The 24,297-nt window shown below is 45.1% G+C and overlaps 1 long non-coding RNA gene across 2 annotated transcripts in view; it reads right to left on the bottom strand.

Annotated features, from left to right (window-relative positions):
• Window positions 1-21,917, bottom strand: part of LOC149873815 (uncharacterized) — a 303,143-nt gene extending 281,226 nt beyond the window's left edge. For both annotated transcript variants that reach the window (XR_016439886.1, XR_016439887.1), the window contains exons 1-2: window positions 21,786-21,917; window positions 20,843-20,964 (exon numbers count right to left, since the gene is read on the bottom strand). This is a non-coding gene — a long non-coding RNA (uncharacterized LOC149873815). The remainder of the gene's footprint in view (window positions 1-20,842; window positions 20,965-21,785) is intronic.
• Between the last annotated feature and the right edge of the window lie 2,380 nt (window positions 21,918-24,297).

Below are 24,297 nucleotides of genomic sequence, written 5' to 3'. Positions count from 1 at the left end.
GTGCTCCTTCCTGCCCATGGCAGGGGGTTGGACTAGATGATCTGTCTAGGTCCCTTCCCACTCATGGATTCTATGATTCTAAAAGCCCTTTAAAGCCCCCAAGAGTTTGGGGGACACATTCTTCCTCCACCCCACTCCCCGCCACCTCCACAGTAATCAGATACTGACATTCCTGGGACCCGATCTAGGATTACGCAATGCAACTTGCTTTTGCAAGTTTTGATTAAGCCATGATCAAAGATTGAGTCACTGCTTATGCACACATTCACCAGTGCCAGAAGCCATACTGGGAATTTCATCTAAGTAAGTCAGGGTGGAGGAAGGAGTGGGTAGGATTAGGGGTGGGGTGAATGGTAGGTATGGGAGGGTTGGAGAGCTAAACATTCCCAGTCAGGATAGGGGGGTAGGAAAAGCACAGCTTCAGAGTTACGGTGAGCAGCTGAGCTGTACCAGCGCTGGAGCTGCACTCTGAATGTGTACACACATCTGGTTAGATAGGCCCTGGGTTAGCCTGATATATGTAGTATACCTCTTCCAGTCAACTATGTTAGATTGGGCCAACCATTTTTTGCCCAGTATAAACTCTCTAAACATATGTACAGTTCAGTACTTAGATTGCCCTAACCATAGTTAGATTGATCTAAGTGTAATGTCTGCATGTACATGTCTCTGCTCTATTTGATTCAGATGGGCTTCAGCCCAGACATCCCATGTTCCTAGAAAACATTCTAACCATCATAGATGTCATTTCCTTGTTCTTCTGACCCTCTTGCAAAAATCAATACAAAGTGTGGGTTTTGATAAATCAGCACTTTTCTCTGCAAAAAAAGTTTAATTGAAAAATCCCAGTTGTAGATGATAAAGGTGAGAAGAAAGTTCACATTCTAAATTGACTATAAACCATTTAGTGCACCAGCTGTCTTAACCTAGCACAGCAGGTTCCCAGTTTCTCTGCAGAGTCCCTTAACAGCATTGCTCAACTGCAGGAATTTGATTTGGGTCTGTCTCTAATAAAAAAAAGAAGTTTTTTTAAAAAGCAAGCATTTGATATATGCAATTCTAGTTAATAAGAATAAAAAGAGTTCTTTCACCCTTGATGAGTGATGAGCAACTGGGTTTGGAGAATTTTTGTTGTGGTTAAAAAAAAAAAGTCACCTCTCAAAAAAATTGCTGTACAAGTTCAGGCTGCACTGTAGCTCCATTGCAAGAACCATTTGTCTAGCTTTACAGGACTTAACATGTGTCCAATCAACTTCAATTTCTGGGTAGATCTAGATGGAAAACAAATCGGGTGTTATCAATAGTATCATTTGGAGCAACTTCAAAGCCCTGCCTTTGTGCATGAGGCTTGATACTCCCCAGCTGCAGGATACAGCACGGGAAGAAACTTCAGGATCTGACAGAGGCTGCAAGACACCTTATAAAGATGGAGGAAATTAACCAAGCAGGTGTCTGATGCTGAGTGTTTCTAAAAACCCCTCTCTCTACGTGAGACTGTGAAAGGAGAAAGGCAATAAGTGAGTACTGATTTAAACAAATGCTTTTCATAATATTATAAAACAAAACAAGCGTTTTGGAAAGTTTAGAATCCTTTGTGCTCCAGGGCTTAAGCCACTTTCACATTAGCAGGACTGCAGGTGGGGAGGAAATTTACCCTTGGAAAAGGGTCTCTCACAACTATCTACTACAGTTTCTTGCAACTTCTGAAGTATCAACTACTGCAAGGGAGAGGATCTTGGGCCATGCATTTGATCCTATAAAGAATTCTTATGCTCCTTAAGGGTTTTCCTATAGGTTTGTTTTATTTATAGTTATGTTATAATTTTAGTATTAGGACAAAGTAGAAAGAAATCAGTATTTAGAAGGTCAGGAAAGATTGCATTATTCAAGCACAATTTTACTGTACCATGGGACCTGGTAGGATTTATGCTAATAGACAGGAGTGGATGTCACACATTTGTATTAAGAATATATTAGGTAAATCTAAGCTGGGGGAAAGTCTACATGAAACATCCAAATGTGGTATCCTATCACAGGAAATGAGGGTTTATTTATTTATTTAATATACTTCCCACCACAAAGTAAAAAAGCCAGTCTGCAAATGTCAACACAAGTCATTGCCACTCGCTCTCACATAGCTTAGAACAGACTGAACTTAAAAATAAACCAAGCATACATGTCATACAATAAATGGCAAGTGAGGACAGCCAAGCAGATACTATACAAAACAGATGGGCACACTCTTACTAAACTCTAGCTCTGATGGAATAACAGAGCTTTCTGAGATAACAGCTCTGAGCACAATACCAACTTTGTGACTCACACAGATTGTTGCATGGTTGTAAACCGTTCTGGTTTCAAGCAGAGGGTTATGTGTTCTATAGAACCTAGTTGCAAATCCAATTATCTCTTATTCAGCAACAAATATATCCACAGGAATGAATTTGGTAATATTGAACTCTGGATAGGTCACACTCCATCCCTGGCCATCTTCAAGATGGAGGCAGAAGACAGAAGCTTGGGAAAACTTCTGGCCTTGTATGTGAAGAGTAGTAGGCTCGAGTTTGTCAACTACATAGTCAACACACTGAAAGGGATGGATTCAACTGAATTCCCACTTAACTGTTAAGAATGAGAGACACTTTGACACTCAGCAGATGATCCAGTGGGTCAGCTCTTGAGCACAGGGAGAGCATTTTATCCAATCTAAAAGGACCATTCCACAACGGATAGCACAGCCTTGCATCCTAAGCAATGCATCCTCCTTTCTATCAGCTGTCCCCCATCGGAGGGGCATGGCACAGCAGCTATAATCAGCTCCAGCTGGGACACTTCCCATTTCCCACGGGCTATTTTAACCCTGTTTTCATAAACATAGGACCCTACTACAAAACCTAACTTTTGACATTTGGGAAGCATACCCTGTGAACATAACAACACTCTACTCATAATGTTCTAATGTTACACAATGGCTCAGAGCTATGCTGAGAAGGAACACGGCTGCAGAATAAGGGATCAGTGCAGAATTATCCTAGTGTTTAAAAGTCAGCCAACATGAGGTGCATAGCCTGGGATGAGGAAAAAGGCAGATTCCCTATGCTGGGCCTTTTCCTGATGTAGCAGTTTTCAAACAGGTTAGTGCAAGGAGTTGAGAAGAAGGATGGCACAATGCTACAAGTGCTGGCCTGTAACCTGTGAACCTGGGCCAGTGTAGTGAACCAAGCAAGACCACAAGTGTTTCTTAAGGAGTTGCAGTACAGTAATCTCTCACAGCCTAAGACTAATCTATGCTGGTGGTCAGCTCCTCCCCTCACCACCACCTCCACCATGGTTCCCAGGTTCATTTTAGTCCAAAAACAGTTTTATTACAAATAATAAAAAATTACACTAAAAAGCTCACAGTTTAATCGTTTCCTTTGTCAGCATAATTATTGGGTTTCATTTCCCCTGCTTAATTCTGCCTTTGGTTGAACTAGCCAACAGCCCAGCCACCCTCAACAATTCTAGAACCACAATTTTCTGCTGTGCAATTCAGTTTGTACTATTGATAACAGTGCCTGGCAGGTACTCCACAGAGTAGGTGCAGCATGGCTTCAGAATTTGTCCACTCCTCTAACTTTTCGTTGGAACTTGGCCATCAATAAAGGTTGTTTGGCTCTGGGAAATCCAAAAGACATGGCTTGGAACCAAAATTTGCACACAAAAAAGGGCAGAAAAGTCTGTTCTCTCTGGAGATATGTTAGACAAGTCACTTGCCAATGCCCCTTCTTCACATCTGCCTTGCCAAATCTCTATACTAATTCATCCACATAAGGGATAAGTGTCAACAGGACAAAGTGCATTGCCCTTCTGAGAGTTTATATCCTTCATAAGACACATCTGGCTTCAGACCTAGCATTAACAGGCCATGCCATTCACACTTTGGCTATAAGGCTACTGACTACCTCTCTCAGTTTTAGTCTCAAGCATGTATTTGCCAGATTCTTCTGCAGGTGGAGAGGCTAGATCAGTGGGTATCAACCTTTTTAGACTCAAGGTACCCCTCAGAAAATGCCAACTGTTAGCTTTCACTTGTTTTTTTGACTATGTAGAACTAGTAGAGCACTTCTTACATTGCAAAGAACTCAGAGACACCACAACATGCCAGCATGTTTTTGGCACTGAATTCCTATTTGAAATCTCTGGGTTGTGAATCTATTGTAGGTGTTTGCACATCTAACAGTGCTAATATTTCCTGGCACCCTACAATACCCTTGAAAGGACCTCACAGAACCCCAGGGTGCCACAGTACCCTGCTTGAGGTTCAATAGACTAGACAAAAGGGATACTCAGCCCCGGCTGAGATGTTTCTCCCTTCTGAGAACTGATTCTCTGCACTAACCCCATGGCACATATTAATAGTTCCAACTACTCAGCAGTGCTGTTGGCTAGCTGGAAGATTCTGAAGTGCATCTCCTTTTTAAAATTAACATAACTTCACTTTCACTTCATCTTGACTCCAAGTTTGGGGCTTCGACAGTAAGACTAAGCTGAATGGAAGGATGGGTTTGTGGTTAAAACATTGGTCTGGGAGTTGACACAGCTGGGTTTGATTCCTGGATCACCTGAAGTCTCCCCATATGACCTTGGAAAAGTCACTTAATCGCCTCAGGATTTAGTGCCTAATCTCTAAAATGGGGAGAATAAGGCTTCTGTCTTTTCACATCTTGCCTGTACAGATCACTGGGAATTCTAAGAACAAAGATCAAAGCAGGCATTAACTTAGGGAACATAGTGTATGCTTAAAGGCTGAGACACTCTGGAGTAAATAGATTGCACTGAATTATGGTGAGAGATTTAAGCAGCCCAGTCTCTTTAGCTCATCCAAAAGAAAGTTCAGAGTTCACTTGATCCTGATGTGAAAAAGTGTCCACATTGTCAGAATACTTATAGCAGTAGAGAGCAGTTTAACAGATGAAGAGATCCAATGGCTAGACAATGAAGTGGGATGGCTAGATGATGAAGTGGGATAATAAAAGGTGTGAATTTTTAACAATAAGTGTATTTAGCAGTATTGGACCAATGTGTCCAAGGACCTGCTGGGTTTAAAGAATCCAATGCTTAAGTATTTAAGATCAAGAGTGAGCATAGCTCTAGCAGAAGTTGTGGGGTCAATGAAAGGAAGTCCAGTGATCTGAGTTATTCAGAACATCAGGTCAGATAATCATTGTGACTCCTTCAGGCTTGAATATCCATATATCAAGGTGTCTCTTACTGAATGGATATCCAGAGTCTAGCATAACTGAGCCAGGGGCTTGCCTGAGGCCTCTAGCCATTGTTATGATGCTACAAACATTTATTTGTCTTCCACATTCTGTTCAGAAGATATTTTCAGTTACATGCACTGGACCTACAATTATGCATTTATGTTTCATCTTATCTAGTAACATATGCTTGCCAGGCAATTGGAATACTCACACAAGCGGTGAGATGGATTTATATACACCCCACTTGCCTGGGTGCTTTATTTGTCCAGACACACCTTACGATCTCAACTGTCTGAATGAACTTGTCTGTTTAGAACAAATAACACTGATCATATGTGCCATTGAACACAGTGAAATAAGTCAGATATAGGACTCAATACCAAGTAAAATGCAGGACATGTGAAAATGTATTTAAGGTTTTATACATTTCTACTGGGATATCAAAATCATTTGCATTGAAAGTAAGATTCTCTCCATACAACTAGAATCTAATATTTTGCTTCAGTGAACCAAGTTCAGAGGAAACATTATCTAGTGCTCTACAGACATTAAAAATTGGGGAGAAAACCAAAGTCACATCAATACACATAAAAAAGTAAAATTCTTGTGAATCTCTAGTTATTTGTCAAGACATCGTGCAAGTTAGGAGAGTAAAAAGAATTCAGTACCCAAATGTCACATAAGCAAATTGCAAAATTTAATAGTATAATCAACTGTTTGAATCTTTGTAATGCAAGAGACATACAGCAACAGAAAAAGTGTGTAGCTCCCTCAGCTCAGTGAAAGTCATAAGTTGATGTGTGAAGCTGGCCTGAAACCACATCTATAGACCTTCCAGTATGCTACAGGTTATTACTATGATTATTACCTCTTTTACAGTACCACTTAGAAGTCCCAGCCATTTTGAAGTCCTCACCAAACTAGAGAGCACACAAACAAATGACAGACAGTTCCTGCCATGGGTTCAGCACCTCTAGCCAAAACTAAAGAGACAAAGGAAAGAGAGAAGTGATTTTTTCCAAGCTGCAGTCCAGCAGTGGAGTCAAAAGCAGAACTCAGGGCAGTACTCCATCCATGAGGAGCAGTCTGCCATATGGCTGTTACTCAGTGCAACTTTACCATATCCCCAAGGTCTGCAAAGGGAAGCTCCTACACATCTCCTACCTAGCTACTCTCACACACTAAATGTAGAAATGGGGCTGCTCTGAGGGTGTTCTCCCTCAGCCAGATCATGCTGCAGACACAGGTCTTGAGAGCTACTGATAGGATGTGCCTAGGGGGCAGCTTCACCCCGAAATTTTTTAAGTTCACCACATGCAAGCAGGAGCAGGCATGCAGGGTGCCCTTGGGACACACTCTTACAGAGCGCAACAGAAAAAGCATAGACATCCACTATGTCTCTTCACCGCTGTCATATTTAGAATGCAGGTTGTCAGTCTATATAAAAGCAATAACATTGAAATCATGCAACAATTTACACGGTCTGATTTTAAAGCACTTTATAAGCATAAAGAATTTAGTTTCACAAGGCTGAAAACTCATGGTACATTTACATCAGTGTAAATATAGAGCAGATGAACATTGTACAGTTCTACATTTGTATAAGCCACTCTTCTGCAGGGTAAAATTGCCCCTTGGAAAGTCCAGAGCAACTACACACTGCCTACATACAGACTGTGTGTGTCCACAGCTCTAGTCATTTGAATCCAAGGGTGGCTATTTGCTTAGTGCAAAAATGAGCTATTAACAGCTCCTCTTTACACTTTACTGACAAGAAGATGAAGTAGTATACTATCTACTGCAGACAGCTACCACAGGGAAGCTGGCCATCTGTCTGCTCCAGAAACTGCTTTAATGAGTGCAAAAGCCAATGAGTGCTGCGTCCATTCTCCAAAATATGTAAAATCAGGGTAACAGTATTCAGCTAAGGAAAAAATCAAAATACAGAGAAGATAAGGGTGTGATTTTTCACTGTGACAAACATTTGTAACTTCTATCAAGTTCAGCTGAAGGGGCATAGTTGTACCTACCCAGGGATTGGGGTGGCACCAGCTGATCTGCTCCACCCACTACCAGACATGGCCAGGTAGTGACCCGGGGCAGATCAGCTGGCACAGGGATGCTCCTCTGCCCCCCAAGCTTATCTACCCCAGCCCTGGTGGCCCCAGGCAGCAGCACCCAGCTCCTGTCAGCCGGCAGGCAGATTGGGGGACTGCCAGCACCCCCGTGAGGGCTGCAGGGTTGTGCTGGAGTCCTCCTGGAGTGCGTGCCCCAGATCTGCCTGCCAGCTGACAGGAGCCGTGTGCTGCTGCTTTGGGCCAGCAGCAGCACTGATCTTCCCGGCACTGGGTGCAGTGTGTCATCTTCAGGCAGATTGGGGGCCCACACTGCTAGGAGGACTCTGGCACAGCCCCCACAGCCCTCCCAGGAGTGCAGGCAGCCCCAATCTGCCTGCCAGATGACAGGAGGCGTGTGCTACCGGCTGGGACAGGCACTCTAGCCAGCGAGCCTGGCTTCGAAACCCAAACTGTTTCAAAACTTTTGAAACCTTTCGAGTTCCCTTGTTTCATTTTGATGCTGTTTCAAAGGCTTTGTTTCATTTTGATTTCGCTGTTTCAAGTTCGAAATGCGTCAAAACAGCTTCAAAACAAAATGCCTGGTGAAATTTCACACAACCCTTGTGGGAATAGGAAAGCGTCTCCTGAAAGATCTAACCCCACTACTGAGACCCAGGTCCTGGGAAGAGAAGCAGTAGAGTTTCATAGATAGAGACTTGCAGGACCTGGGCTCTATTCCTGATTCTGCCACTGGATTTCTAGGTGATCTCAGGCAAGTCACTACTCCCTCCATATCTCAGTTTTTACAGGTCACAGGGATAACAATACCAGCCATCTGTGTAAAGCATTAACTTTAATGGCACAAATGCTTAGCTTGTGAAGAATATTCAGTAGCAACATTTATTAATTCCACTATTCAAGATGTAGACCAGTCCCAAGGCCACTTCTGATGGGTGAATTTAAGAGAGGTCATGGGCACCAAAGTATAAAAAAAACAAACCCATGCTCCTGTCTTTTGAAAAGATGCACTCATCTGCCTGAAGCTTTGGAAGAGTCTCCCAAGCAGTTTACTAAGGGAAAAGAACCTGAGTTTCTTTAATACTGAATAGGATAAGTTTATGGATAGGATGAGTGTTAAATGATAGCATATGGAATTCTGGCTTAATCAGTGCAAGGAGTCATATCTTCACCATCCCGATACTGGGACATAAAGGGGACTCTCTCATGGCAACCCAATGCTGCAAGGCTTTTGCTGGTTTCCAGGGACTGGAAAGAATTGCCTTTCCCTTCCTGAAAGGTACTGGCTTCTGGGACATTATTTTCCCCCTTTTTTTTTTTAGGCACTGAGATGTTTAACACAAATAAGACTTGTTGTATTCTTAATATCATCATCATCATCATTAACAACAACAATAATAATATAATATTAATGTTATAATATAACAATAATAATAATAATATTATTAAGGACGTGGAGAACCTGGAGAGGGTCCAGAGGAGGGCCACGTGTATGGTTGAGGGCTTCCGTGGGCAGCCGTATGAGGAGAGGCTGAGGGACCTGAATCTCTTCAGTCTCTGCAAGAGGAGACTGAGGGGGGGATCTTGTGGCTGCCTACAACTTTCTCAGGGGCCACCAGCAGGGACTCAGGGAAAGTCTGTTCACCCGGGCCCCCCTTGGAGTCACCAGGAACAGTGGCCACAAGCTGAGGGAGGATAGGTTTAGGTTAGATATTAGGAAGAACTACTTCACTGTAAGGGTGGCCAGAGCCTGGAATAGGCTTCCCAGAGAGGTGGTGCTCTCACCTTCCCTGGAGATCTTCAAGAGGAGACCAGATAGGCACCTGCCTGGGGTCTTATGACCCCTCCCCACCCACAGTGCTCCTTCCTGCCCATGACAGGGAGTCGGACTAGATGATCTGTCTAGGTTCCTTCCCACTCATTGATTCTATGATTCTATGAATATTTTAGTGGGGTAGCTGATACTTCTGCTAACACTAAGAAAGCCCAGTGGCTCCTGGGTAGATATTTTTGCTTTTCTGCTCAGATTTAGACCTATCACAAAATCTGGAATCTTGGATCCTCTCCCCCCCCCCCCAGTCAGATTGGCACAAATTGGGGAGTAGATAGTTGCCCTCCTGTGGGGGGGAGGAGGGGGGGAGGTGTTGTGCAGGGACTTAATTAAGTGCCTAATTAAATAAGGTCACTCAATGGGCTGCACCTTATACTGTCCACTCGCGTAAAGGGAGTTGTTTCTTGACTGTAAGACAATTCGCCGGTAAACCAGGGTATACCTATCACTACCCAATTTACCAGACAATTAGATGAAGTTGGGTTAACTACCACACACTCTCAGCACTGAAATGAATAACACAGTTTATTAATAACAAGAGCAACTAACAACATTTAACAAGTAATATTAACCACAACTAATCAATAAACATTAATCAATTAACTATAATAGGGAGGAAGGGGTGGAATACATTACAGAGGGGCAAGAGTAATTTTATTAATCTCCGCCACCGTCTGATTGGTCACCAGCCGTCTGCCCTCCAGTACAGGTCAGCGGTGGCTTACCTCCCACCCTGCTGCCTTTCTAACAAGGGTGCTTAACTAATAAAAGGACAGAAGAAGAAGGGGAGGGATTGAGGCGATACTTACTAATAAAGTAAAAGGGCTGCTCTGTGTCAAAGATACATACACCCAAGGAGGAAAAGTCTGGGGAGCCGACTCTATTTACTTTGTTGTAGAAGCAGATCTGGAGGACAGCAACCACAAGGAAACCTTTGAGCCTCTGGAGCGTGCACATCACAGCCGCCACAGTGTGCCTATACTCTCCTTCAGTCAGTCTCTCCCTATGCTCTCACACCACAGTCAATCTCCAACACAGGCCTCAATCAATCTCACTCCCTTGACCACACTACACGCATGTGCCCTCAGACACAGATCCAAAACCTCACAGTCACCCACAGACATGCTCCAAACCATGCACAACCCCCCCCCCCACACACATGCCAAGTTCTGCCCACACACACCCTTTATAGGCTATGTGCACGTTATCTAGGTGGCTCTGCACTCGGCCCCAAAATCTTCACACGACACCCCTTTTATCATCTTCCATGAGGCAAGGTCACTCACAGTTCACTTGGTGACCCACTTTCCACTTGTGCTGTGGTACCATAGTGTCTTCATACTTATACATAGACCCAGACCCTAATTTTGGCCACAAGAAAGAGAAAACAGTCCTTTGCCCAGGATCTTCTCAGTATACATTAACCTGGTGCTGTCCAGTTTCAGTGCAGCCGGGGTCTACACACCAGGTGAGCCATATATTGTGTAGGCCATTCCCCAGAATCCCCCCAACCTCCATCCAGGCCCTTAGCTGCCATGTGACAGTGGGAAGGTCAGTTGCAGAGGCCTGTGGGCTGTATGCAGGCCCCTCACGGCATGACAGTTGGACAACCCTGTGTTTCTTCCCTGCCTTTGCAGTGGTAGGGCATTGGGTGTGCATGTTCATTTCTCTTGTTTCTGCCTCTGGCATGTTACAGGGTGTGCTTGGTATTTTGAGTATTGTACCTTATAGTGTTGTTTTTGTTGACTAGAGGGGCTAACTGGGAGAATTCCTTGGCTAAATAATAGCCTCTGAACACAAGGGACTGGACACCATGATGCAAGAGGCTCCTTCCAGACCTATGTTCCTACTTAAACTGCTAGAAGAAAATTCTGTCTAATACAATTCTGCCCTGGAAGAGCAGAGGAGGAAGAGATCAGAGAACTAAATCCCATGGATAGCTGGGCCAGTGACAAAATAAACAAACATTGAACCTATATGAACGTCATCACAAGCAGACATAACTGAACTAGCTTTAGATTAAGTTGGGTTAAGGCCAGTTTGGACAGCAATAGCAGTGAAGAAACAGCAATGTGGACTTCAGTATAAGCTGGACTAGCCAGCTGGGGGACTCTAGGTACTTCCTCCAGCAGCAAATTCATGCTGAAGCCACCACATCTCCACACCTAACTTAAAACCAGCTCAAGTACATCAATATGTGCAGCAGACATATCTGCCATGTTGACATATCTTTAGAGGGCTATGCCCCATTTTCACTCTTATGGGACCTTTATGTTAAATGGCTTTTGAAAAGTTGACCTAGCTACCAAGTCAGGAGAGCCATGCAACACTTAGCAGAACAATACCTTGAAAAATCTATGTCTTCATCTAATTCACATTGGTAGGATTCTTTAACGCTCACTGTGACAGGACTGCCCTGAATCAAGGATGCTGCATCCAGCTCTCCTCATCCCCTACGCAGTTGTGGGGGGGGAGGGGGAAAGAGGCTTATAATCTTGTATGTTGTATATTTTTGTAATCATTTACCACAGAAGCTGTACTGGCTTGGGGAGCTCCAATAAGCCTCTTGATGAAGGGACAGCCTTTGTATAGCACTTAATATAGTGGAGTCTTTGTCCAGAACTGAAGCTCATATATGCTACCACACTATGAATGAATCAGTTCCACCACTGTTTGGGAGCTGTCTGTACCTTTCTAAGCAGGAACATAGTGACAGTTCTACATCTTTCTCCTATTTTAACCTATTTTAAGGCACCAAATGAATTATTTGCCAGTGTAACAGAGGCAAGTAGCAGAGCATTTTCAGCTCCAAGACACAAAATTGGATGATTTCCAGCTTCAAAAATATGGCTGGGATGATGTTCAAACTATCATATAACCCAATATGAGCAAGAATCTGTCTATATACATATATGTGTGCGCGCACACGTGTGTGTGTGTTGTATAACAGCTTTTATTAACCCAGCCATGGATTTGATAGTCTCCAAAAGCTCAAGCTAAGTTTCAGTATCCAATGATTCAAATGTGGATTTGACCCATTTCCAGTCTAAATACAGTTAGATCACAATAACGGGAAAGGTGAATTTTGGTGTAACAGGAACTCTTTGGCTACATCCCCTTCAAGTTTGCTTTTCTGGCTCTTGCTGTGGGCCACAAGTGGTTATTCACATATCTTCAGTACTTCCCCCTATTTTTCTTGCTGCAGTATTTGACGTTCAGTTCTCTAGACTGCCATGGAATGATCCAATGCAAATTTAGATCAATGGAAAGAGAGACACATTAATTTCAACAGAGAGTATGTCAGTCCACAAAGCATGGATCAGAAATCTTTACGCAATGGTTTTTAACATTAAAATAGGGGGTGGAAAATCTGCCATTACAGGTCCAAGACATTTTTTTTTTAAAACAAAACCTGACAAATCTTGCTACAAAGCTCTTTTCCTCATAGCTCATTTTAAAAAAAAAGTTTACAATTGACAAAACTAGGGCTAGCTTGCCCAGGTACCATGGTTTAACTGCACATTGCCAAATCCTGAGGTTACATCAATAGAACATCACCTTTCCTGATACGCGCTCTCAATGAGGGCAGATGAAACTCAGTGGCCTCTGCAAATGCTTTATGCAGCTTTTGTTGATAAAAAAAAAAAAATATCTCTATCAGACACAAATCACTGGCGCCATGCTGACTTGCTGTCTGCATATGTTAGTGTAACCACAGGCCTCATCCTAAAATCTGTGGTGAAAGGGAATCGGCACTGTCTTGCTTGGTAGTCTATATTGTTCTTAAGGAGCTGGCGCTATCTTCCATGCCCTTGACCAGTATTCTGATGCTGCTGTAACAATGTTATGTCTCCTTTTCTTTAGGACCATACGGTTGGAATTACCATACCCTATCAGAGAAGTGACTCATCTTTTCCAGTACCCCGCCTCTGACAGCTGCCAGTACTAAATGCTTTGGAGAAAGGCACAGGAAACCTCATAATAAATGAGTATGGAGTAAAGGAAAAAATGTATGGGGAAACATTTCTTTCCACCCCGGTGAATGATGCATTAATACCTGTAGGTACATCCTCTTTTTTTGTTTAACTCAATTTAAGGTCACTGCACATATAAAAGTCTCATGCAAATCCTACTAAGGTCTTGGGCCAAAGCATTCCTTATGAAATGATATTCATCTCTTACTATACCATGTACAATGTGTTATTTTTGCCCCCTATAGCAGGACTAGCCCCTGAGGGCAGCTAGGTCCTGGCAACTGAACTAATCCTGCCCCAGTGAAGTTCCTCAGGGATCCCTCCTCACTGCCTAACCTGCCACACCTTGATGCCATCTTTTTGTTACTATGGGAGGCTGCCCCCAGCGTCTTACAGTGAGCCTAATTGTGTTGCATTTGACTTTAAACAGGCTCCTGGTCCTGTTCATGGCTCCTTCTCCCAGTCATCAGGGTACCTTCATAGATCTGCAGCTTGCTGGCACCTTCAAAGGTCAGGGCCAGGCTAGGTGCAGTGGTTCAGAAGCTGAGTTTATACTCCCCCAAGCAGAACCCCTTCCAGTGATAGGGTTTCCCAGTCACACATAGGGATTAACCTCCTAATCAAGCTGTCTCCACTGCACTGCAGTCTCTACCTATACAGTGCACTGCCCTTTGTTACCTACTGTGGTGTACCTTGCTCCCAAGTAGTTATCTGTAGCCTTGTGGCTCCTATCTTTATGCCCCTTTAGCTGCTTACTTTCTGGCAGCTAGCTCCACTTCAGCTGCCCACTGATTGCAACCCTGTTATACTATTTTTAGGCTCTCTTAACATTACATAGGCTGGATGGCCACTGTTATACCCCCCTTTTCAATGGGTCAGTTTTCAACCTCCAATTTCTGGCTAGTGGCAGTTTCCCGCTCTGCATCACCTCTTATTTGCAGACCTTTGTCATGTCCTCTTTTACTTGCCTCCTCTCTCAAATTTAGCTGTCCCAATCTTTTCAACTTCTTTTTCAAGGCAGGCTTAAGATGGTTTATAAGAACTCCAATTTCTCCAGGTTTTCCTGGCTCAGACTAAATGAATCCTTAGGCTTTATCTGTACACCCACATGTAAGGAAACAATAGGAGCCCTTGTACTCTTTCACACGCTACCAGCAGTGGTGAATGCTGGGCAGCAGTGGCAAATGCCTTGTTGGTACTGTGCTATCCCTTCTATTCTGGAGGTGGGTAGGCAGGAGGAGACAATGGTAAGGAACAGCCAGTGTCCAGCCTCCGATCCTGACCCAGCAAAGCTGTGTCAGCACCAAGGGAAGTTTTAACACCTGGCTTTGCCTCCATGCAGTTTTGTGTGTGATTTGTCTATAGATATATCAACACCACTAGTGTGAAAGTGGTTTTGTTACTACAAAGTTGTCTTATACTGACACCCTCCTCTTCCTTGACAGAAACACCTTTAGGCTGATATAATTGTAAGGACATTATGAGGATTTTGCTACTTTCGATTTTGATATAGTTAAAGCCAATGTGTTTGCGTAATCAAGGCCCTATCTTTTTATAGCTCAGTAGTAGATAGTATTCCCAGTACAGCAGCAAGATCCCTGAGCCCCGGCATGTCCTGTCCTTTAAACAGCAGATGTTCATGCTTTTTGACACGGTGCGTCAGGGTTTGCCCCACTCCATGTCTTTCCTGATTGACAGGCAGTGGTACAGTATTCTCAGTAGTAGGTAGTACTCCTCAGAAAGGGAGTAAGGATATAAGGAATGAACTGTGACTGAGGCACCACTTTTTCCACAATCTGCTCCTGGGATAGCACAGCTATGTTCCTTTTGTTCCTAGCCAAGAACTATGTTAGGACCTTGTTACACAGTAATTTTAGGTGGCTTCTCGAGCTCTTAGCCCCTGGAATGGCTGCACATTAACATCTTTTAAGTATCTTAAAGCACTCATTATTTGGCTTAGTTACACTACTGTAGGACAGGATTATCTCTAATCTGCCTAATCTTGCTCCTGTTACATTAAGGTTCACCCACTCTCCACAGCTATTTCACCCAAACTGAAGTCCTCCAGCATCCCAGAATACAGTGGCACCTCCTGAGTTGGGGCAAGTGGGGACACTGGGGTGCAGTAAGGCTGGGCCCAGCACCTCACCTCCCAGGCACATAGGGAAGAGTGAACCCTACAGTCCTGGAGCACTCAAAAGCAGTGGTGCCTCTCAGCACCACTCAGACCGACTCTGTTCCCACCAGACAGAGCAAGCCAGTCCAAGTGGCAACAAGGGGGCAGTTCCTCCTGCTGCTGCTTGAACCAGCTTGCCTCTCCTGCAGGGCAGCAAGCACTGCAGCCCCCCTACACCCAGTCAGCTTATTGCAGTGCCTCCTGCTATAACTCAGACCGGCTCACTCTGCCTGGTGGAAGCAGAGTCCTGTTTCTAGCTCCTAGTCCTGCCTCGGCTCACCAAGCCTTTAGTGACCAGTCACAGTTATGCAGCAAAGGGACAGTCAGAGATGTTTTTTCACTTTAAGATGAGACTGCTCCACTAAGCCAAACAACACTAAGCCGATTAACATTTGTTTGGCTTACAGCGTAAAGTGTAACGAGGCCCTTACAGACTAATTCTAACTCATGACTCCCAGCATGCACCTCTTCAATACCACAGGCCACACCCCACAGAGGCACAAAGAAAGTAAGCACTCTAGACAGAGATGAACCTGAGACAAAGCTCAGGTTTGGTGTGGATGATTCCCAAAGTTCATAGGGTATCTAAATCCAGGACTCAGACCATAGAGAAGTCTAGTTTCAGAGCAAGTAGTTTGGGGGCATTTGTATATGGTATTTTGATCTGAACACATCTCCAAAATCTGTGAGAGAGGAGGCTATTGGCTATGTCTAGCTCAATCCTGCAAAACTGCATATATTCTCAGGGGGGAATAAAAGGAAAAATTTCCAAAGCCAATGCAGAGGCTTAGCTCACTCAGCTGCTGCTCTTAAAACGCCTCTGGCCATTTATATGGTTTTTATGCAAATATTTACTGTGCTTTCAATCAAAAACAAATATTTACTATTACAACTGCAGCAGCGTTTGGCACACACACAACTCCTCAAATACAGAGCATCATCTTAAGGAAATACGCATTGGTACACCAACTAGTAATGAGTTTGCAAGGGAAAACTGTTCTTTCCACTAGTAAAGAGACATTTCTTTTAGCTTTCCTAAGGTTGTGCCAGATAAGTAAAAATAAAGTCTCTCCTGCCAAGTTTATCCCATCCTACCTATAAGTCATTTGGTTGCTATAGACTCTCTCCAGCTTTCTCTAGCTCCAGTGCATTGCATCTACAGTGCCACTAGTCTGTATCTGTTGTTCACTCCTATAAGTCAGTCTTCTTTAACACAAATGTAAACATAAATCATATTTTGCTGCCAGAGATTAATATTCATCTTAAATGTTTGATTTTGCCAGACATAATAGTTATCCCCCAGGGATACCTCTAAATAAAATAGTAATACACTTGAAAGGCAATTGCAGACCCTGATTGGAGGAGGTAAGGAGAGGCTATAAAGTTGCATAAACATTTAAAAGAGTAGGAGTAGACAGACCAGAATCCTATCATAATGGTGGGTCCTCTACAATCAGGAAGGTTCTATAAGTTTTTTAAAGAAAAAAACAAGCAAGCAAAATAACTATAAATGACCATCACATACATACATTCTAAAACACTATCAAACCAAAATTATCTCATACTGTGAGCAATAAGTTTGTCTCCAATAAAAGATGTAAATCAGGTGTATCCTGCTCCCCAAAGTTCCATCTTGAAAACTGGCAGATCCTCAGCATCACTCTGAACATAATTGGCAGTAACAGGTTATAACAGTGAAGAAAATAGTTTGCTATTTCTCTGAAGAGCTCATGGTTCCCGATAGTGCCCTTCAGTTCAGCCAGCAGGTGAGCCTGGGATTTTCTTTTCATTCCACCATAGTTTTTACCCAGGCTACCCAGCTTGTTTTTATTTCAAAAAACCTTCTAGAATGCACATACTGTGAATTTCCTGGACAAGCATAAATATTCTGTAGCACAAGGTCATTAAGATCCATAGCTGCATGTGACCTCACGTGAAATTCCATATCTCTACAAATTAATTGTCCAAACTATAATTTGATGCATATATAATAATCCTGGTGTTATAGAATAGAAGCATACATGTTAAAAACATGTGTCCAGGTAGCCTACCAATTAGATTTTGTTTCTCTGGGATCAGCTTGTTCTTTATAGATAGAAACTCCTTTTGTGGACTGTGAAATATCTTAGGAGCCATCCTATTGATCTGGACTGGTTGTAACCATCCCCTTTGAGAACCAGCACCAAGCCTTCACCAACACCCGGGCTCACAAGCAGTAGAAGGACGCCCCACTGGCCAACATCCTGAGGGGCCAAGGCTATGATGTGATGGTCAATGTGCTCATTGTAGGAATGCTCGGAGCTTGGGACCCCAGCAGTGAAAGCATCCTGCGTGCCTGCCGCATCTCCCACCACTACGCCATGCTCATGTGCTGCCTCTTGGTGTCCAACATCATCCACTGATCCCATGACATCTACGTGGAACACACCATGGGCCACTGCCAGTACTCCAACCCCACCAGACAAACTGCCACCAGACCGGACCCAGAGGGGACCGCCTGAACCCCCCTCTGCACCAGATGAATTTCAGTTCAAGACGATTCTTCAGCAATGGACAACCCTGCTCCACCTAAAGAGGACCCCTGTGATGAGACTCTATATGGACTGAGACACTTTCTTCGACTTACTTCCTCCACCATTGTGGACCATTGTACAGATTTGTGTGCATCTATCTTCTTTCTCTCTCAGCATCGCAAACCCCCCTCCCCTTTCCCCACTCCCCCTCCCCTCACCCCCAGGCTTAGTTGGCTACCATTGTATTTTCTGTAACCTAGTTGCATTCCCCTCCTCACCCGCATTCCTCTAATGGTAGTCCTTCACTCGGGTAATCTGTATTTCCCTACTGGCTTTGTCATCTTTCTGGTTTCACAATCCTAAACATCTACTAATAAAATTGAATCTGGAACCGCATTACATGTATCGTTATTGTCCTGGCTAGCTCAATCCAGGGCACCAGTCTCTGGCCAAGCACAGATATTTGTGGGGGGTGAGGGGAAGAGGGAAGGGACTAGGAAGAGATTAGATCATGTTAAAAATGGCCACCCAATCTAAGGTAAATAGGGATGGGAAGGGCTAGTGGGAGGGTTGGGGGAGGGGGAGGATGGGGTAGCAAGCAGGCTCAGTGGGGAACCAGGGGGGTCCGTGGGGGGGGAATCAGGGCTGAAGATGGTGTCCACATGAGGAATGGTAGGGATCGGGGGCGGTGGGGCAGGCAGTGTTCACACAGGGATCAGGGAACAGGTAGGATCCTCAGGAATGACTGGGGGGTTTGGGGAAACAGGTGGGGTCTGCCATAGATTGAGGGGGTCTAGGAGGGTTTGGTGGGATCAGAGGGATCACAGGGGACCAGGGCTATTTTTAGCCCTCCTCCCTCCCAAGCAAACCTACCACCCCATCCTGCCCATCCCTCTTTTCACCATTCCTTACTTCTTCAGCTCCCAGCAGCAACAAATGCTGACAAAACTGGCAGCTGGAGTGAGTTGTGAGATGGGAAGTTCAGGGGATGGGGGAGGCCAGTCTGTGGTAGGGGTGCAAGGGGTCAAGGAGCTAAAAATAGGTCAGTGCCAGGAAGACAGGTAGGAAAAGTGCAGCCCCAAGACTAGGGTGAGTGGTTCAGTTTTCCCAGACCTGGAGCTGTTCAGGTAACTGTACAGAAGAAGTTCCATGCACTGGTCTAACCTAGATTAAGTTTGAGTGCAGTTTGATCCAGGTCTATAATTTTTATATCAGTCTACATGCATGGAACTTCTGTTCTGTTACAGTTTAGACTAATTTTTTAACACTAAAATTGAGTTCAAGTATAAGGTCTGCACCTGGGTGAACTAAGTTAGATCAGGTGGCCATTTTAAAGGTGATCTAATCTCCCCCTAACTCCCTCCCCCAACCCTGAACATCTACACTTAGCCCCTGTCCCCAAACTGAACTGCTTGCAGGATAGTATTTCACCCAGGGAAAATTATATGAAACAGAGTATTGGAAAAGAAGCACAGCATTCTAGAAGAATATGTCTTACACTACAGGTTGCAAAATAGCAAGTAGCTGTTTTATATTATTATTTGTATTGTGGTTATGCCTAGAAACCCACATCACAGACTCTGTTCTGCTTCAAGCCCAGAACAAAAAAAATCTGTACCCCAAACAGCTTACAGCCTATGTAAAAACAAGCTGTGCCACTGAATTGCTACCTATCCTTAGCAAAGTCATTTGATATCACTGGGTGCATCTACATAAGAGGTTTACTGTGGAAAAAACTAATCAGCTCCACAGTGAATGTCCCAGCATCTACACATGCAGGGCTATTAGGCTGGAGTAAACTAATAAATTTGGCAGCAGGATGGTACTTGTAAATACAATCACTATCCTATGGTGGAGTTTTTTACTCCGCAGCCCCACATGTGTAGACACTGAAGCAGCTGGCTAGGTCACGAGGCTAGCCCCACACAAAAGCACCCTTGTGCTCCAGCCCCTGCACAGCTGAGCAGAAACAGCTCAACACACCCCAGCTTTGCAATAATTGCATGTGTAGACATGCCCACTGTCTCCTAGTTTCCATGAGGGTATATGCATAGCTATTAACCTGCATACCTCACAATAATTAATTAGCTAAATACCATATAAATAGTACTTTTTTCATGTATCTAGTACTTTTTTCATGTAGCTTACTGTAGAAATGCTAGTATTTCTTCTCTTTTGACACTCTAAAAAGTTTGAGGAATGTGAGTAGAAAGGGCCTACACAGAAAATAAATTAATTTAGTGATGATGCAGACCTGGTCTTGAGCTGGTAGAGCAACACTTGCCCCGTGAAAAGTTTCAGAAAAACACGTATGCAACACTTCAATGGTGAAAGGAACATTTTTCACACAAGTCTTCTGTTCAAGAGTGAATTTCATTCCTATTGACCAAGGATATTGTAAGCTACACTTTGCCCATGAACTCATAGATCTGTATATGGCTTCCAGTTTCCTTTTAACTTTACTATTGCAATGTGCCTCATAATGGACAGGAGGGCAAAATTATAGCATTACAGCATTCAGCACCACTCAGTAATGAGAAAGGAGCCAGGCTTCCTGCTTTTAGACTGCAGAAGGAAAACCAAAATTAAAGGAAAGCCAAAATTAAAGTATCTCTTTTAGAGGAAGGTGTCTGAAATGCTGGTTTCACTGCAGTCAAAAAAAGCTTTAGTGGGGTCAGGATTTCATGCTGTCATCTTCAAAGTCTACTTTTATACATTGTTGCTCTTCATTTGCCTGGCATTACTAACTTTTGAGCCCTGTTCTCCACCAGAACTGTCTGGGTCCCAATGCTCCCTATATAGTTCATGACCATATCTTCCTCTGACTGCATGTGTGTCAGCTTCAGCACTAGACTTCAGAAAGACCAATTTTATAGAGCCAGCTCATAGTCTTAACAAGGGTGTCACAGCATGGCATGCTGCATGTGCCGATTCCGCCATGAGAGGGCCCCGGGAGGTGCAACAGGATCCCTGAGTGATGTAACAGAATGCCCGGTAAGACCAGGGCAGGAAATGCCTGGTACTTACCTGCAAGTATGGCGTCAGCAGAAGTGGAGCAACAAACAGTGCCATGTCCACAGTTTATAAGCACCTGTTCATTGAGGCTTCAAGGGCATGCAGGACATGACACCATAGGTCCACGCCTGGAGCTAGGGAGAAAAAGGTAAGCAGAGCCAAATCAGCAAAAGCAAACAGAGCAACACACTGGCTTACTATGCCTCAAGTACAGTATTGATAAGAAACCAAACCAGTTCCTCAGTGTTGAAAACTGGAGGGGTCTCCAGCCACCAGGCAATCCAGGACTTTATGGAGGAGGGCTCTTCTTGGGCCCTGACACCGACATAGAGAGCACATGAGTGCAGCACCAGCCAGAGCCCTATGCCAGGGCATGGCAAAGTTGTGGTTGCTTTCTTAAGTTTCTTTTGTTATTCTCGGATGGATCCATCAATGTTAATTTGGAAGATTAAGTCCATTGTCATGTGGATAAGGAGTCTCAGGTCCAAGGGAAAGTAGGGCTCTGAATACTGGACTCAAGTAGGAGAATGAATTGAAACCAGGAAGGCTGAGCTTCCCAGAATTGATTGGGGAATGGTGCCAGATGGTTGCCCACAATGAATTGATTCTGAATTTGATTTAAGAAGACTAACAAATGAATTGAGTCCTTCCTTCCTTCATGGTCACCGACAAGTGTGTTTGCTCAGAGCTCTGAGAGCTTTTCCCTGTTTTGTGAGGCTTTCTCCTTCTCTTGCTTTGTTTTCCCTCCTCCAGACAACCTAACTTCTTTCTGACTGCAGCCCCCCACCTGTTGTAACTTTTTTCTGCCTTTTTTCACCTCTTCGAAGCCCTTTCTCCTGCAGTACGCTGCTCTCCCTCTCCTCCCCCTCCCTCTAGGTTTATCTTGTTTCTCCTCCCTCTCACTGCAGCTGCTCTGCTGCTTATTCTTTTCTCATCTCCCTGGCATACTGCTTACCTTTCTCCCCTCCTGGTGTTTTACGTTTGTTTTCCAGCTTCTTTGTTCCCTGGTGGCAAAGGGATGCCCATCCCCCACCCATCTGGTTCCTTGCAGGGTTAACCCTTTTTTGATAGAATGGCTGAAAGCAGCTCCCAGCAGTTCACTGCTGGGTCTCCTGCCCCTCTGGACTGGAGTTTTGGTCTCTGGCTTCATGCCCCGCCTCCATTGGAATGGAGGAGTGTGCTGCTGCTGTAGGGGCACTGGTAGGCTGCAAAATATCCTTTATGCTCCCCGGGTGAGTTCAGTCCCTATCATTTTCCTCAGCTCCCCCGCTTTGGTGCTTGAGGTCGTGGTAGCAGCTGTCTGTCACGGGTGTTTTTTGCCTCACAACACCCTTAGACACACTAGCCGTTTGGGTGGTAGCCTCCAATGTTCCCCCATTTCTCTTGGATGACAAGCTCACCAACTGCCTGAGCCCTTACGACATGGTGACAGGCCCTGTCCATAGACCGCTCCTCAGCAGCAAGATCCCTGAGCCCCGGCATGTCCTGTCCTTTAAACAGCAGATGTTCATGCTTTTTGACACGGTGCGTCAGGGTTTGCCCCACTCCATGTCTTTCCTGATTGACAGGCAGTGGTACAAGGTTTACCTCACCACTGGGGACACCTTGTGCTTTTGCTGTAGTAGCAGGTACCGTTTGGCTACCCGGTACCCAAAGAAGAAATCAGCCGCAGCAGAGCAACCTCTGGCTGTGCCCAGTGGTGGCTCATCCACCTCTAGTGTGGCAGCCCCATCCAGTGGTAGGGATGGGCCTTCCTCCCAGCTGTTCCCCACTTCATCAGAGTCAGCTGGCTCCGTGGCAGTGGATCAGGGTTCCCCCTTTCCCCCCACCATAGGGGAGGTTTTGGCTTCTCCTGCTGGGAAGGGCAAGTCCCAGAAACAGAAGGGTTCTTCCAAAAAGGCTTCATCATCCCGTAAAGACCTCCCCACCACTTCAAGGGGAGCTAAGGTTAGAAAGCAGGAACACACACCTCTGCCTGCCTCCTGGGCCCCAACCCCTGGCCCTGTAGTGGGCAGGGGTGACCTGTGGGCAGGGGTGTTGGCAGGGGGCTCCACTGGGCCTCCCACCTCTCAGCTCACTGAGCCTGATGAGGCCAACATGGACGCTGGGCCTTCTGGGAGCCTCAAGCAGCTCTGGGAACAAGAGTGCCCAGCCCAACAGACTGCCCCTCCCAAGAAATCAGGGCCTCAGACAATGCTGCTCCCACAGGCCCTGATGCTGAGACTCCTGGTAAAGGGGAAAGGTCTGTTCACCCCCACCCCCCCAGGCCTCAGCAGCTCTCAGTGCAGGAAGTGTACAGCTCCTCCTCCTCAGGGTCAGATTTTGACTCTGCTTCTGAGGATGAGTTGACACAAGTCCTGCCTCAGGAGGTGATGTCCCCAAATGTAGCTACAATGCCTCCTTCCATGGGGAAGGTCCCCACTCTAGAAGCAGAACCTGTTCCTGCTTCTGCAGAATCTCCTAGTGCTGCTTACTCTGTTGAGTGCCTTATTGTGTTTCTTGGTCAAACCAAGCACCACTGGAAGGTTGCATAGAGCATTCACAAATAGTTCTCAGAACCTGAGATGTTTGTGCTTTCTGCCAAAGCTGCAGCAGTAATGCTGCACTCCACTTCAGAAATGCAGCATTATAGTTTTCGCCTGAGCAAGCTTGCAGGTGATGTTAGGTGTTCACTGTGTGATGCACAGGCTGGCAGGTTGTAAGCCCATTTTTTCCCTGTCCTGCGTACTCACTCATCTCTGGTGTTCTTGTCTGCTCTTTTGGCTTGTCTGTCCCCCTTTCTATACCCCTCATGCTGAGGAGCCAGCTGACTCCAACGAAGTAGGGAAAAGCTGGGAGGAAGGCCCATCCCTACCACCGGATGGAGCTGCCACACCAGAGGTGGATGAGCCACCACTGGGTACAGCCACAGGCAGCTCTGCTGCGGCCAACTTCTTCAGGCCCTGGGTGGCCAGACTGGCTGTCTCAATACCACTGGCTGCCAAGCCCCTGTGATGCAGAAAGCTCTTTTCAATTTCCTGAACCAGAGCCAACTAGATGTCACCTTTCTGCATGAAATGCATGCTGCTGCAATAAGTGATCAAGCCAACTGACATGCCACCTGGTAGGGCCATCTGTTCCTGTGTCATAGCACCTCCCTCAGGACAGGAGTCATGATCCTCTTGTCACTGCAGCTGACACTGGACTTGACAGTTGCCCAAGAGGTCATCCCTGACTGCCTGGTGACCATCTTGCTGGCAGTACATCGCCTCTACCTCATTACCATCTCTGTGCCTGCTGCTGAATGGGAATGGCTCACCCTCTTTTTGACCCTGGCTGATTTTTTACAGAGAGCAGCTGATGGCAATGTTCTCCTCCTCCTCGGTGAGGACCTTAATTCGCATGATCGACAAGCAGCTTGACCAGAATGGGCTGGAACCTCATCCGTCCTTGACACAGCAGCTGCGAACTACTTTAGAGGAAGTGGA

The sequence above is a fragment of the Crocodylus siamensis genome, chromosome 1 (assembly GCF_052110815.1).
Source record: "Crocodylus siamensis isolate JL-2025a chromosome 1, ASM5211081v1, whole genome shotgun sequence".
Taxonomy (NCBI): domain Eukaryota; kingdom Metazoa; phylum Chordata; order Crocodylia; family Crocodylidae; genus Crocodylus; species Crocodylus siamensis.
This window is presented reverse-complemented; position numbering and strand designations above follow the sequence as displayed.